This window comes from Lissotriton helveticus, chromosome 1_2 (assembly GCF_964261635.1).
Source record: "Lissotriton helveticus chromosome 1_2, aLisHel1.1, whole genome shotgun sequence".
Taxonomy (NCBI): Eukaryota; Metazoa; Chordata; class Amphibia; order Caudata; family Salamandridae; genus Lissotriton; species Lissotriton helveticus.
In genome coordinates, this window is record NC_136058.1 from 341,017,586 (window position 1) to 341,031,003 (window position 13,418).

General features: G+C 38.4%; 1 non-coding gene across 1 annotated transcript; it reads left to right on the forward strand.

Annotated features, from left to right (window-relative positions):
* The first annotated feature begins 5,745 nt into the window (after positions 1-5,745).
* TRNAD-GUC (transfer RNA aspartic acid (anticodon GUC)) lies at positions 5,746-5,817 on the forward strand. The gene has a single exon. It is a non-coding gene; the product is annotated as a tRNA-Asp (tRNA).
* Positions 5,818-13,418: the final 7,601 nt, after the last annotated feature.

The window sequence follows — 13,418 nt, forward strand, 5'->3', positions numbered from 1 at the left end:
GAATCTCATATTCAGGCGTATCGGCGACTAAGACAGCAGGTCGACCCTCTTTTGCTCAACGGCTCCATCATGGGACGAAGAAACGCTCTTTTTCTCGAAAAAAGAATATATTTTACTTGCAGGACAGTTGTAAAATTTCCGGGAAAGTACATTAGCCTGGAACATTATAACATATATTTAAGAAAAAATAATGTTCGGAAGTAATGAAAAGCGTAATTTTTAGGTCATATGAGCAAGCCTTTCATCATTACAATAAGAAAAGTAAAAGGAACCAATGAAAAGTTTTATTAACAAGTCACATGACTTGTTATGCTTACGTTACGCGCTGCGCGCCCCGGATGACTTCCGGATGCGCTAACGCGGCGCGTCATATGACGCATTACGCGACAACGCAGGTCCAGAATATAGTCAAAATGTCTCCACCAACCAGCGGTCGGAACACAACCCCTTTCAGCAGGCTAAATAGTTCTGTTAAATGAGAACAGAAGGGACAGGCAACAAGAACCATCAGTGAAAGAGGGGAGGGCTAGTTCTTCTCTACCGGGTTACATTGGGGCGCTACCGGAACTGATCGAATTGGTAGTCTACAGTGTTTCTGGATGTTTCAGACTGAAGCTGGGGTTAGCATGAGAGCAGCATCATTTCGTAGCTCCGTCGTGGCCATTCCGCAACCAATCATGGCAGCCGCTCTTTATCGTTATTTTGGGCGGGGTGGGTGGCGGAGCCGAGCTGTTTTGCAGCCATCATTGTGTGGAGTTCAGTTCATCTCACTAGTTTTGTATTTGTCATGAGGGGTTGTTCCTAATGTTTCTATTTTAGCGAGGTCAAAAAGAGATCCCATTAGTGGCCTACTGATTTTGCTCGATTCCTTTTCTTTTTTTTTACACGATTTTTCGTTATCTGCAAAGACTAAACAGAGTATTGCGACTCTGTGTTTGTTTGTAAATAGAGAATGAACCAAAGAGAACTAATTCTAAAACAGTAAATACTTGGATAACAATCAATCAAATGGAGAGAGAAGCAGGCACGACGGATTACAACGGGGGCAAAGGCCTGCGTTAACTACCTTTCACTATCTGCAAAGAGAGAGTACTCCTAATAGAAATGAGGGGGGGGGCACCATTCAAAGCAGATCAGTGTGCATAAACACGAAAATGTTTTCACTTACCACGTACTTGACATTCGACAGCTTATGATATTTGCTATTAAAAAACCATTGAAATTCACTGAAAAAACCATAGGTTATAGACCATATATAGTTAGGAATTAGCATTTACAAAACCTTGAAAATTCACTGAAAAAACCATAGGTTATAGACCATATATAGTTAGGAATTAGCATTTAAAAAACCTTATTTTACTCACACAAAACCATTGAAATTCCATATATAGTTAGTTGCACTAACTATATATCGCGCACCTGCAATCCACTGCTGATCATGTCACATATTACATCATTCATGACATGGTCAGTGACATCACTGATGACATCACTGATGACATCTCAAATGACATCACTGATGACATCACTGATGACAACATCCAGTGACTGTATGTTTCTGTAAAGTTAAAATATATCTTACATATTGAAGAATGAGTGGATGTATAAGTGTCTGGATGAAGGATTTAGTAGGTGCGTGACTGACTGTATGAGTGAGTGATTAAATGTGTCTCACTGAATGCATGGGTTAGTGACTAAACTGTCTTAATTTGTGCATCATTATGTCTGTTGTTCTGTAAACTGCTGCATGTGTTGATCATTAGCTATACGAGAGGCTATATGTGTTATTAATTGCTTGCCCAAGTATTTCTATGGGAGATTGAGTTTGTGTGGGGGTGGCTGGAAGGTGTGTGACTCTATGCATAGATGTGTGAACAGTTTATTCACTAGGTGTATGAGTTCAAGAGTGCATGTGGAAACAGCTACATGGGCAGTTGACTGTGTGCATGAGTGTATTGATGAGTGAATGGATATCTCAATGCTACATGTCATAGTAAGTACATATGTAAAACACAGTACATGTGAGAGTTGGCATATATAAATAACTGTGCATGAGAGCCACCGAATGAGTGAGTGGTTGTATCGATCATTGTGAACTTGTATCAGGGATTGTATAAGAGAGTAAATATGTGTTAGTATATCTTTCAATAAGTAAGGTGTGTTTAACTGTATAGTTGAAGAAATGGAGATGAGATTGTTTCTTTGCATGACTGACTGGGTGTGTGAGTAACTCCATGGATGAGTGGAAGTGTGTGTGTCTGTATACACTGAGTGTATCTAAGGTTATATTAGAGTCTGAAGAGGTTTATCGTATTAGCACAAGAATGATGTCAAATGAGATGTCATCAGTGATGTCATCAGTGATGTCATTTGAGATGTCATCAGTGATGTCATCAGTGATGTCACTGACCATGTCATGAATGATGTAATATGTGACATGATCAGCAGTGGATTGCAGGTGCGCGATATATAGTTAGTGCAACTAACTATATATGGAATTTCAATGGTTTTGTGTGAGTAAAATAAGGTTTTTTAAATGCTAATTCCTAACTATATATGGTCTATAACCTATGGTTTTTTCAGTGAATTTTCAAGGTTTAGTAAATGCTAATTCCTAACTATATATGGTCTATAACCTATGGTTTTTTCAGTGAATATATATATTGATAGTTAGAAAGATAGCCAGATAGACAGATCGATAGATAGATATTTATTTCAATGAAATAATTTCTTGATAAAACTGATTGTTTTTGGCTAGGAATTTCTGTATTGTAATATTTAGGAAAAAAGATTACTTGTCCTAACCAAAAGCAGCAAATCTGCCTATTACAATACTGTGAATTGATCGAGGGTATGCCTTAACCCCAAGGAGGTGAGCACTGTTTAACTGATGCCAATAAGTCCTCGTTTGTATAGTGGTCAGTATCCCCCCCTGTCACGCGGGAGACCGGGGTTCAATTCCCCGACGGGGAGGCGATTCATTTTATTCACACAATTAAATAAAATGATGTACTTTCTAACATTGTAAAATATATCTGTCATTATCCTTGCCTATTCTGATTGAGAAAAAAGGTTGAATTCACTGATGGCCAAAATGCTTACTGATGTGTTAACTGAAATTCAGAATATGCTCTGAATATTTCAATATGCACAGGCGTACCATCAAAAACACTTTACATCTGCATTCTCTTGGAAAATGAGATGAAGCAGTGGTGAATCCTAGGCTGCTGTTCCTCTCGATTGGCACAATTTACAAGTAGAATGACTGCTTTTGGTAGGTAGTGACCCCTGGTGGCTAATAGTTATAAGCTGCAAATGGTAAAGTGAGCTGATTATATATATATATATATATATATAGATATATATAAATATATATATTGATAGTTAGAAAGATAGCCAGATAGACAGATCGATAGATAGATATTTATGTCAATGAAATAATTTCTTGATAAAACTGATTGTTTTTGGCTAGGAAATTCTGTATTGTAATATTTAGGAAAAAAGATTACTTGTCCTAACCAAAAGCAGCAAATCTGCCTATTACAATACTGTGAATTGATCGAGGGTATGCCTTAACCCCAAGGAGGTGAGCACTGTTTAACGGATGCCAATAAGTCCTCGTTAGTATAGTGGTCAGTATCCCCGCCTGTCACGCGGGAGACCGGGTTTCAATTCCCCGACGGGGAGGCGATTCATTTTATTCACACAATTAAATAAAATGATGTACTTTCTAACATTGTAAAATATATCTGTCATTATCCTTGCCTATTCCGATTGAGAAAAAAGGTTGAATTCACTGATGGCCAAAATGCTTACTGATGTGTTAACTGAAATTCAGAATATGCTCTGAATATTTCAATATGCACAGGCGTACCATCAAAAACACTTTACATCTGCATTCTCTTGGAAAATGAGATGAAGCAGTGGTGAATCCTAGGCTGCTGTTCCACTCGATTGGCACAATATACAAGTAGAATGACTGCTTTTGGTTAGTAGTGACCCCTGGTGGCTAATAGTTATAAGCTGCAAATGGTAAAGTGAGCTGATTATATATATATATATATATATGGATATATATAAATATATATATTGATAGTTAGAAAGATAGCCAGATAGACAGATCGATAGATAGATATTTATTTCAATGAAATAATTTCTTGATAAAACTGATTGTTTTTGGCTAGGAATTTCTGTATTGTAATATTTAGGAAAAAAGATTACTTGTCCTAACCAAAAGCAGCAAATCTGCCTATTACAATACTGTGAATTGATCGAGGGTATGCCTTAACCCCAAGGAGGTGAGCACTGTTTAACTGATGCCAATAAGTCCTCGTTAGTATAGTGGTCAGTATCCCCGCCTGTCACGCGGGAGACCGGGGTCCAATTCCCCGACGGGGAGGCGATTCATTTTATTCACACAATTAAATAAAATAATGTACTTTCTAACATTGTAAAATATATCTGTCATTATCCTTGCCTATTCCGATTGAGAAAAAAGGTTGAATTCACTGATGGCCAAAATGCTTACTGATGTGTTAACTGAAATTCAGAATATGCTCTGAATATTTCAATATGCATAGGCGTACCATCAAAAACACTTTACATCTGCATTCTCTTGGAAAATGAGATGAAGCAGTGGTGAATCCTAGGCTGCTGTTCCACTCGATTGGCACAATTTACAAGTAGAATGACTGCTTTTGGTTAGTAGTGACCCCTGGTGGCTAATAGTTATAAGCTGCAAATGGTAAAGTGAGCTGATTATATATATATATATATATATAGATATATATAAATATATATATTGATAGTTAGAAAGATAGCCAGATAGACAGATCGATAGATAGATATTTATTTCAATTAAATAATTTCTTGATAAAACTGATTGTTTTTGGCTAGGAATTTCTGTATTGTAATATTTAGGAAAAAAGATTACTTGTCCTAACCAAAAGCAGCAAATCTGCCTATTACAATACTGTGAATTGATCGAGGGTATGCCTTAACCCCAAGGAGGTGAGCACTGTTTAACTGATGCCAATAAGTCCTCGTTTGTATAGTGGTCAGTATCCCCCCCTGTCACGCGGGAGACCGGGGTTCAATTCCCCGACGGGGAGGCGATTCATTTTATTCACACAATTAAATAAAATGATGTACTTTCTAACATTGTAAAATATATCTGTCATTATCCTTGCCTATTCTGATTGAGAAAAAAGGTTGAATTCACTGATGGCCAAAATGCTTACTGATGTGTTAACTGAAATTCAGAATATGCTCTGAATATTTCAATATGCACAGGCGTACCATCAAAAACACTTTACATCTGCATTCTCTTGGAAAATGAGATGAAGCAGTGGTGAATCCTAGGCTGCTGTTCCTCTCGATTGGCACAATTTACAAGTAGAATGACTGCTTTTGGTAGGTAGTGACCCCTGGTGGCTAATAGTTATAAGCTGCAAATGGTAAAGTGAGCTGATTATATATATATATATAGATATATATAAATATATATATTGATAGTTAGAAAGATAGCCAGATAGACAGATCGATAGATAGATATTTATTTCAATGAAATAATTTCTTGATAAAACTGATTGTTTTTGGCTAGGAATTTCTGTATTGTAATATTTAGGAAAAAAGATTACTTGTCCTAACCAAAAGCAGCAAATCTGCCTATTACAATACTGTGAATTGATCGAGGGTATGCCTTAACCCCAAGGAGGTGAGCACTGTTTAACGGATGCCAATAAGTTCTCGTTAGTATAGTGGTCAGTATCCCCGCCTGTCACGCGGGAGACCGGGGTTCAATTCCCCGACGGGGAGGCGATTCATTTTATTCACACAATTAAATAAAATGATGTACTTTCTAACATTGTAAAATATATCTGTCATTATCCTTGCCTATTCCGATTGAGAAAAAAGGTTGAATTCACTGATGGCCAAAATGCTTACTGATGTGTTAACTGAAATTCAGAATATGCTCTGAATATTTCAATATGCACAGGCGTACCATCAAAAACACTTTACATCTGCATTCTCTTGGAAAATGAGATGAAGCAGTGGTGAATCCTAGGCTGCTGTTCCACTCGATTGGCACAATTTACAAGTAGAATGACTGCTTTTGGTTAGTAGTGACCCCTGGTGGCTAATAGTTATAAGCTGCAAATGGTAAAGTGAGCTGATTATATATATATATATATATATGGATATATATAAATATATATATTGATAGTTAGAAAGATAGCCAGATAGACAGATCGATAGATAGATATTTATTTCAATGAAATAATTTCTTGATAAAACTGATTGTTTTTGGCTAGGAATTTTGTTTTTGGCTAGGAATTTCTGTATTGTAATATTTAGGAAAAAAGATTACTTGTCCTAACCAAAAGCAGCAAATCTGCCTATTACAATACTGTGAATTGATCGAGGGTATGCCTTAACCCCAAGGAGGTGAGCACTGTTTAACTGATGCCAATAAGTCCTCGTTTGTATAGTGGTCAGTATCCCCCCCTGTCACGCGGGAGACCGGGGTTCAATTCCCCGACGGGGAGGCGATTCATTTTATTCACACAATTAAATAAAATGATGTACTTTCTAACATTGTAAAATATATCTGTCATTATCCTTGCCTATTCTGATTGAGAAAAAAGGTTGAATTCACTGATGGCCAAAATGCTTACTGATGTGTTAACTGAAATTCAGAATATGCTCTGAATATTTCAATATGCACAGGCGTACCATCAAAAACACTTTACATCTGCATTCTCTTGGAAAATTAGATGAAGCAGTGGTGAATCCTAGGCTGCTGTTCCTCTCGATTGGCACAATTTACAAGTAGAATGACTGCTTTTGGTAGGTAGTGACCCCTGGTGGCTAATAGTTATAAGCTGCAAATGGTAAAGTGAGCTGATTATATATATATATTACCTACTGGCGGTCGCCAGTAGGTATATATAGTTAGGATTTTTTCTCTATGGGTTTTTTGAAAATTCTATGTCTAATAACTTTGGCGTTTGTGGACGGAATTGGCTGAAATTTTCAGGAAAATGGCACATTTTGTTTCTGAGCAGCCCTTGAAAATTTGGGGGGGGTTCGTCCAGTGGGGGCCGAGAAAAAAGGGGGGTCCCAAAACGTGTTTTTAACATTGAGTTTTCCATAGGGCGGTTGGCCTCACTTTTAGCCCGAACGGCTGAATGGATTTGCACGAAACTTGGCAAAATTGTAGGGACTGGTAGCCCGATGTGCCTTTTGTAGGTCTCAATATATGTGCTCCAGTGGATTTTGAGAAATTAACGTTTAAAAAAATATATATATCTGTAACAGCGGACCGGGCAGCGCTCTGGTTCGCGGACTTTTCGCGCAACGGAGCTTTGTGAAGCGAAGCTGATTGGTTCTCCGGCGTCTGTCAACATTCCAAACAGTCCGTAGCGGCCGCCATCTTGTCTCTCGGTAGGATCGAGAGACAAGAGGAGGCCGAAGCGATGGGGCAAATGACCATAAGGGGGCATAGTACATTGTCGCTCACCCCCTAGGTTTGATGTGGAGGTTTTAAAAGGGCCCCGTGGGGCAAAAAAAAATAAAAATAATAATAATCGAACAGCTGAATGGATTTGCACGAAAGTTGGCAAAATTGTAGGGACTGGTAGCCCGATGTGCCTTTGCTAGATCTCAATATATGTGCTCCAGTGGATTTTGAGAAATTAACGTTCAAAAAAAGATATATATCTGTAACAGCGCACCGCTTCGCGTACTTTTCGCGTTACGGAGCTTTGCGAAGCGAAGCTGATTGGCTCTCCGGCGTCTGTAAACATTCCAAACAGTCCGTAGCGGCCGCCATCTTGTCTCTCGGTAGGATCAAGAGACAAGAGGAGGCCAAAGCGAAGGGGCAAATGACCATAAGGGGGAATAGTAGATCGTCGGTGACCCCCTACGTTTGATGTGGAGGTTTTAAAAGGGCACCGCGGGGCAAAAAAAATAATAATAATAATAATCGAACGGCTGAATGGATTTGCACGAAACTTGGCAAAATTGTAGGGACTGGTAGCCCGATGTGCCTTTGCTAGGTCTCAATATATGTGCTCTAGTGGATTTTGAGAAATTAACGTTCAAAAAAAGATATATATCTGTAACAGCGCTCCGCTTCTCGTACTTTTCGCGTTACGGAGGTTTGCGAAGCTGATTGGTTTTTCGGCGTCTGTAAACATTCCAAACAGTCCGTAGCGGCCGCCATCTTGTCTCTCGGTAGGATCGAGAGACAAGAGGAGGCCAAAGCGAAGGGGCAAATGACCATAAGGGGGCATAGTAGATCCTCCCTGACCCCCTATGTTTGATGTGGAGGCTTTGAAAGGGTCTCGCAGGGCAAAAAAAAAATATACCGTTTTTTAAGTTTTTTTGCGTGGAGTGCGCCCGGTTCGCGAACTGGGGAGCGTACTTTCTTGAAAATTAGTGAAAAAAGTTAGAGTAAAATAATAATTGTGAGTGATCAGATGTAGGGTAGCTCTGAGAAGAGCTTTTGGGTTTATGGTACATTTAGGTACTTATAAGTAGGTACCAATGCACAGTCTTAAATTCAGAGTGAAAACTCTGTTGCCCTCATCTGAGAAGTGAACTCCATCTGCTCTGTAGATATCTTGCATGTAGTAACGCAAGTTATTGTTGTACAGGGAGCCCATTCCATGGTCTCTCATGTAAGCTGAAACAGATTTGTTTACATGCTTCCTCGACTTCTCAATTTGTGGACAAAATTGGTTCGACCACCTCCATTTCTGTCTTTGGCATATATTTGAATATACCAAGGCAGTCTGAGGAAAAAGTGCCATCAATTGCTCAAAGGTGTCCTTTAAAAGCATTTCCAGACCTACCCCAGTCAAAGTGCCCAAATCATTACCTCCACAGTGCACAATTAACAGGTCAGGTTTTGGCAAATGCATAAAGGTTTTCACCAATGGTATCAATTGGTGACATTTTAATCCTCTGTGGCCAAACCACTTAATTTCCACATCTTGTAAATTGAGGTTAGGTAAATTCCTGTTTTCAGCGTACCTTTGAGCCCAATAGATGTAGCTATGTCCAACAATCCAGACAGAAAACATGGCGAGAGAAGGTTCTCCTGCAGTCAGATGAAGTGTGGCAATGAAATGGCAGTTGAAAAAATGAGAGTGTAAAATGAAAAAAACTGAGGAGTTTCTGTGTTAATGAAGCAGTAAGAGTGATTGGTGGATTTTGATTGCTGAAAACAGAAAGTTAGTGTGCATCGATGAGTTCGTTGAAAGATGTATTTTGAGTGGCGAAGAAAAAATTATTAAATGAAAGAATGCTTTGGATATGCAGGTGCACTGAGAGTTCAGAGTTCAATTGCAACATTGTTGTGTGAGAGGTCTTGCAAGAGGTGGTTGCTATGCAGAAAAAGCAGAGAGGGGGCAGAGGGGGGAAGGGTTTTGCTTTGAAAAAAAGTGAGGGAAGAGTTTTGAATGGGTGAGATGAGAGATCTGTGTGAGGAATTACAGCATTTCTGTGCTTTTGATAGCTGCAGACTCTGGAGTGCATACCTTTTGCTCTGCTGAAGACAAATTGGTGTGTTTCTGAGTCTGTTTTGAAACTCAAAGTATTTGCTAAGGTGAGAAAAAATGTCTTTAATTTAGATAGAAAATAGTGTGCTTTAAGGAGAAAATTATGAAGAAAGTTGTGTTTTTCAAATGTTGCTTTGTCTCAAGTGTTTCAGAAATAGATTTTGTTTCTTTGAGAAATTGTAATTGGAGAACATGTGAAGTATTAGTACTGACAGGGCTTTTATGTGCATAGGAACTGTGGAGTGTTTTCAAATTATGACTTGTAAATCGTTTTTGAGAAAAAGCAATGGTTTTAATATTGATGAGAAGGACATAATGGTGTCTGCTTCTTTATAAGGTAATTGAGAGTCTCTGATGTTATTTTTCCCATTTCAATGTAAGAAGTTTGTCTGTGGAGCAAATTGCTTGTAAATATGCTCCCACCTGTGCATGGCAAATTTAGATTTTGAATGTTTCCGTTACATAGGCATGTTAAAGGTGACTGAAACATGCTGCAAAGGCAATCAAAAAATGCTTTTATGTGTCTTAAGGACATTTTAAGTCATTTCCCAATGTGCAGTGTTTTCAAATTATGAGTTGAAAATCGTTTTTGAGGTAACGGAATGTTTTCAAAATTTATGTGCGCCATATGACCCAAAATTTTTTTTTCAGGGGTGCAGCAGGGTGTTCTTGAGACACCCCTGCACCGTCGGAAAAATTCCTAATTTGCGATGAGGTAATTGCTAATCGCAAATTGCACCTTCATTCCTATGGGCCTCCTGCTGCATGGAAATGAATGGGTAATCTTGCTGAAATGCAAAGTCGAATCTGTATTTAAAAGGGTCTGCACCTCTGTACGGGTGTTCGCTATGTGAAGCACGAAAGTTTCACGGGCCGAACTCAAGGCCACCTCTCTCTGAGACAAAAGAGCTCTTATTCTTGCCATGCTGTTGAAATGTGCTCCCAAGGTTGGTATTTGTGGCCAGATTGAAAACTCCCTATGTTCATGTGTGGGAGGAAATAGAACATTTCTGCAGCAAATAACCCGTTCATTTACTGTTACGATAAAATGAATACTTTTAATTAACCCAGAACAATCTTCATTATTGAGCATCAAATAACTACCATTTTCCAAGAACTTGAACGTGGGGATGATAGCAGGAACTGGCGTGCCTTGCAACACAACACGCAAGCCATATTTGGTCGGTGTTTGTTGCATGAACCGTGTAACTGTATGTGCCTACACATTAGTGAATGATCTGGCGTCTCAGTGCATTCCTCTCCATTCAGATAAAGGTCTTGATCATCTTTGAAAATCTGTATGTGTATGGAAGCGACCAGACCTCATGAAGAAAACCACTACCTAAAGGTTAATAACGACCTATTGGTATATATTTCATACAATTTGAAAACTTATATAAAGCAAAAGGCAGCGTTATTAAACCGTGGATAAGGCACGTTGCCAAAGCAGTGAACCTTTTGGATTTATACTGGAAATGTTAAAGGAAGAATTACGGAGTAGGGCCTGTAAATCTTTAATGGACAACGAGTAAAATTACTCCAACCATCATATTCCTCTAACTCCGGGATAGTAGGGGTGTTTAATTTTTTAGAAGTAGCCAATCCAAAGCATTTGGTCTGGGAAATTGTTTCATTCACAAACAACATATGATTTGGGATGAGACATGCACGGTGGAAAGCCTCAGTGCCTTGTACCTGCCAGGTTCGTGAACCCCAAACTGATGTAGATCCTGGATATTTTTACACTGTGTTACGTTAGCATGGGCTCATTACTGGTTTAAACGCCATTTTTCCTTTTTTGTAACTTCTGCACACGATACTTAGTTGTTGCTTTAGCTTTCAGCCTACCTGCGTCAAGATCTATGCCTGCTTCAAGCAGGCGCAGGGTTTTGATGTAGCTTTGTCCTATCTGATTGTAAATGCGGCACACCGTGGGTGGCAGAGCAGCGGTGCACGTTAACTGGTGCATCCCTGGGGATGTGCTAGTTAATATAAATCTGCCCCTTTACATTTAATTATGTGCAGGGGACACAGAGTAGGTGAGGTTTATCCAAGGTTAAGAAGAGATGAGTCCTGTTCAGTGAAAAATTGGAGATAGGCTTCAGTATATTATATACTTAAGTAGTGTGTTAAGTTTTTGATGACTGTTATTAATTTACTGTTGGGTAATAGTGGTTAATAACATTTTTTATTATATTTTACCACAGATTCAACTGCAGATTATTTCAAGATTTTAGGATGCCTAGCAAAGAAAGAGTAAGAAAGGCTGCAAAACGTCAAAGACAGCAGGACCATGGAAGAATGCAGCAGTCCTCTAACAAAAAGATTTGTCAAGTCACCAAGAAAGCACCGGGTAAGAGTCGAAAAACAGTCATAAGAAATATGTGTAGTAAAAAAAATATTACTACAGAAAATGTTTCAGTCCAGAAAAGGAGACAGAAATCAAATGGTAAGGAAAGGCCAATGAGAAATGTTACTGCTAGAGTAAGAGATAACTCTATGCATGAAAGTAGAAGGAAACAAGAGTTTAGGGATATTCGTAAACGAATGTTCCGCAACAGGATAATTGGGAATTTGTTAAAAAATATTAAGAAAGGTCAGCAGAAAGTGGTTTTTTATAAGAGAAAAAAAATTGTTGAGAAAGTTATTGATCAGGCATTTGAAATTAAACGTAAGTTATTTATTTTGACAATCAATAGAATTCGGAAGCTAAACAAGGTAATTTATGATTTCAAAAGAAATAGTAGATGGAAGAGAATAGTTAATCGTAGTAATTTTTGTGAAGTTTTTTCTGGAGAATGGATGCATAGTTCAAGCTCTGAGGCATTTTTTAATGAGGAGAGTTATTTCCAGGATAATGATTTGGTGCATGCAGTTGACACCAGTGGTCGAGCTTATGAAGTGAAAGATGGTTGTCCAGTTGAAAAAGAAAAACTTGTGACAACAGAGATAGAAGAGGTGTTAGGTAATGAGGTTTTAGGGAGACGTCCTAAGGGTCCTGTGTACACCTGGAAGTGTAGTAGTATTTGCAGTGTACGACAGGATTCCATCAATTTGCTTTGTGATTTTATACGGTCATTTAGTAAGAACAGTTTGAAGCAGAAAATGAAGTTGTTGCAAGAATTAGATCCTTGCAGAGTGAGAGAAGTGATAGGTTTGCATGGTCATTCACTGGCTTGTCTTTCCAGGAGAGTATGCCAGAGTGTTTTTCATCATTTCAGGATGCTAGCAGTGCATCATAATAAAGTGAGGAAATTAGTTAGAATGTTGTATTATGCTAAGAGTCCAGCAATTATGCTTAAACAATTATGCGCTGCTCTTTTGCATGGTTCTGAAATAGATGTGAAGAATATATGTGAAGAAATTGAGTTTTGTTACTTTGGAAGTAAAGAGGAGAATGTTGAAATTGACCAAGAAGAAGAGAGTAATGTGGAAGATAGTGTACAGGTTTCCAGTACAGATAATTTCCAGAGGGAAATTGCGACGTTTGAGGTGAAATCAAGTGAGAGGCCAAATTTCACTTGTGTGTGTTGTCGACGCACTTATTATAAGAATCAGACTAAGTTAGTGGATTTATATGGAAAAAGTGAAAGGGAAAATAATAGTGAATGGAAGGATTTTACAACATACTTGATGGTAGAAAATTGTTTTGATTTGGGATTGGATCAACGTGTGTGTACTTATTGTTGTAACAAATTAAATCAAAACCAGATGCCTGCTAGAGCAGTTCATAATAATCTGGAATTGGTTGAGATTCCTTCTGAATTGAAGGATTTAAATACTTATGAATCTATTTTGATTCAAAGTATCCATCCCTTTCAGGCTATTGTAAGAATGGAGCCAAAGACAGGG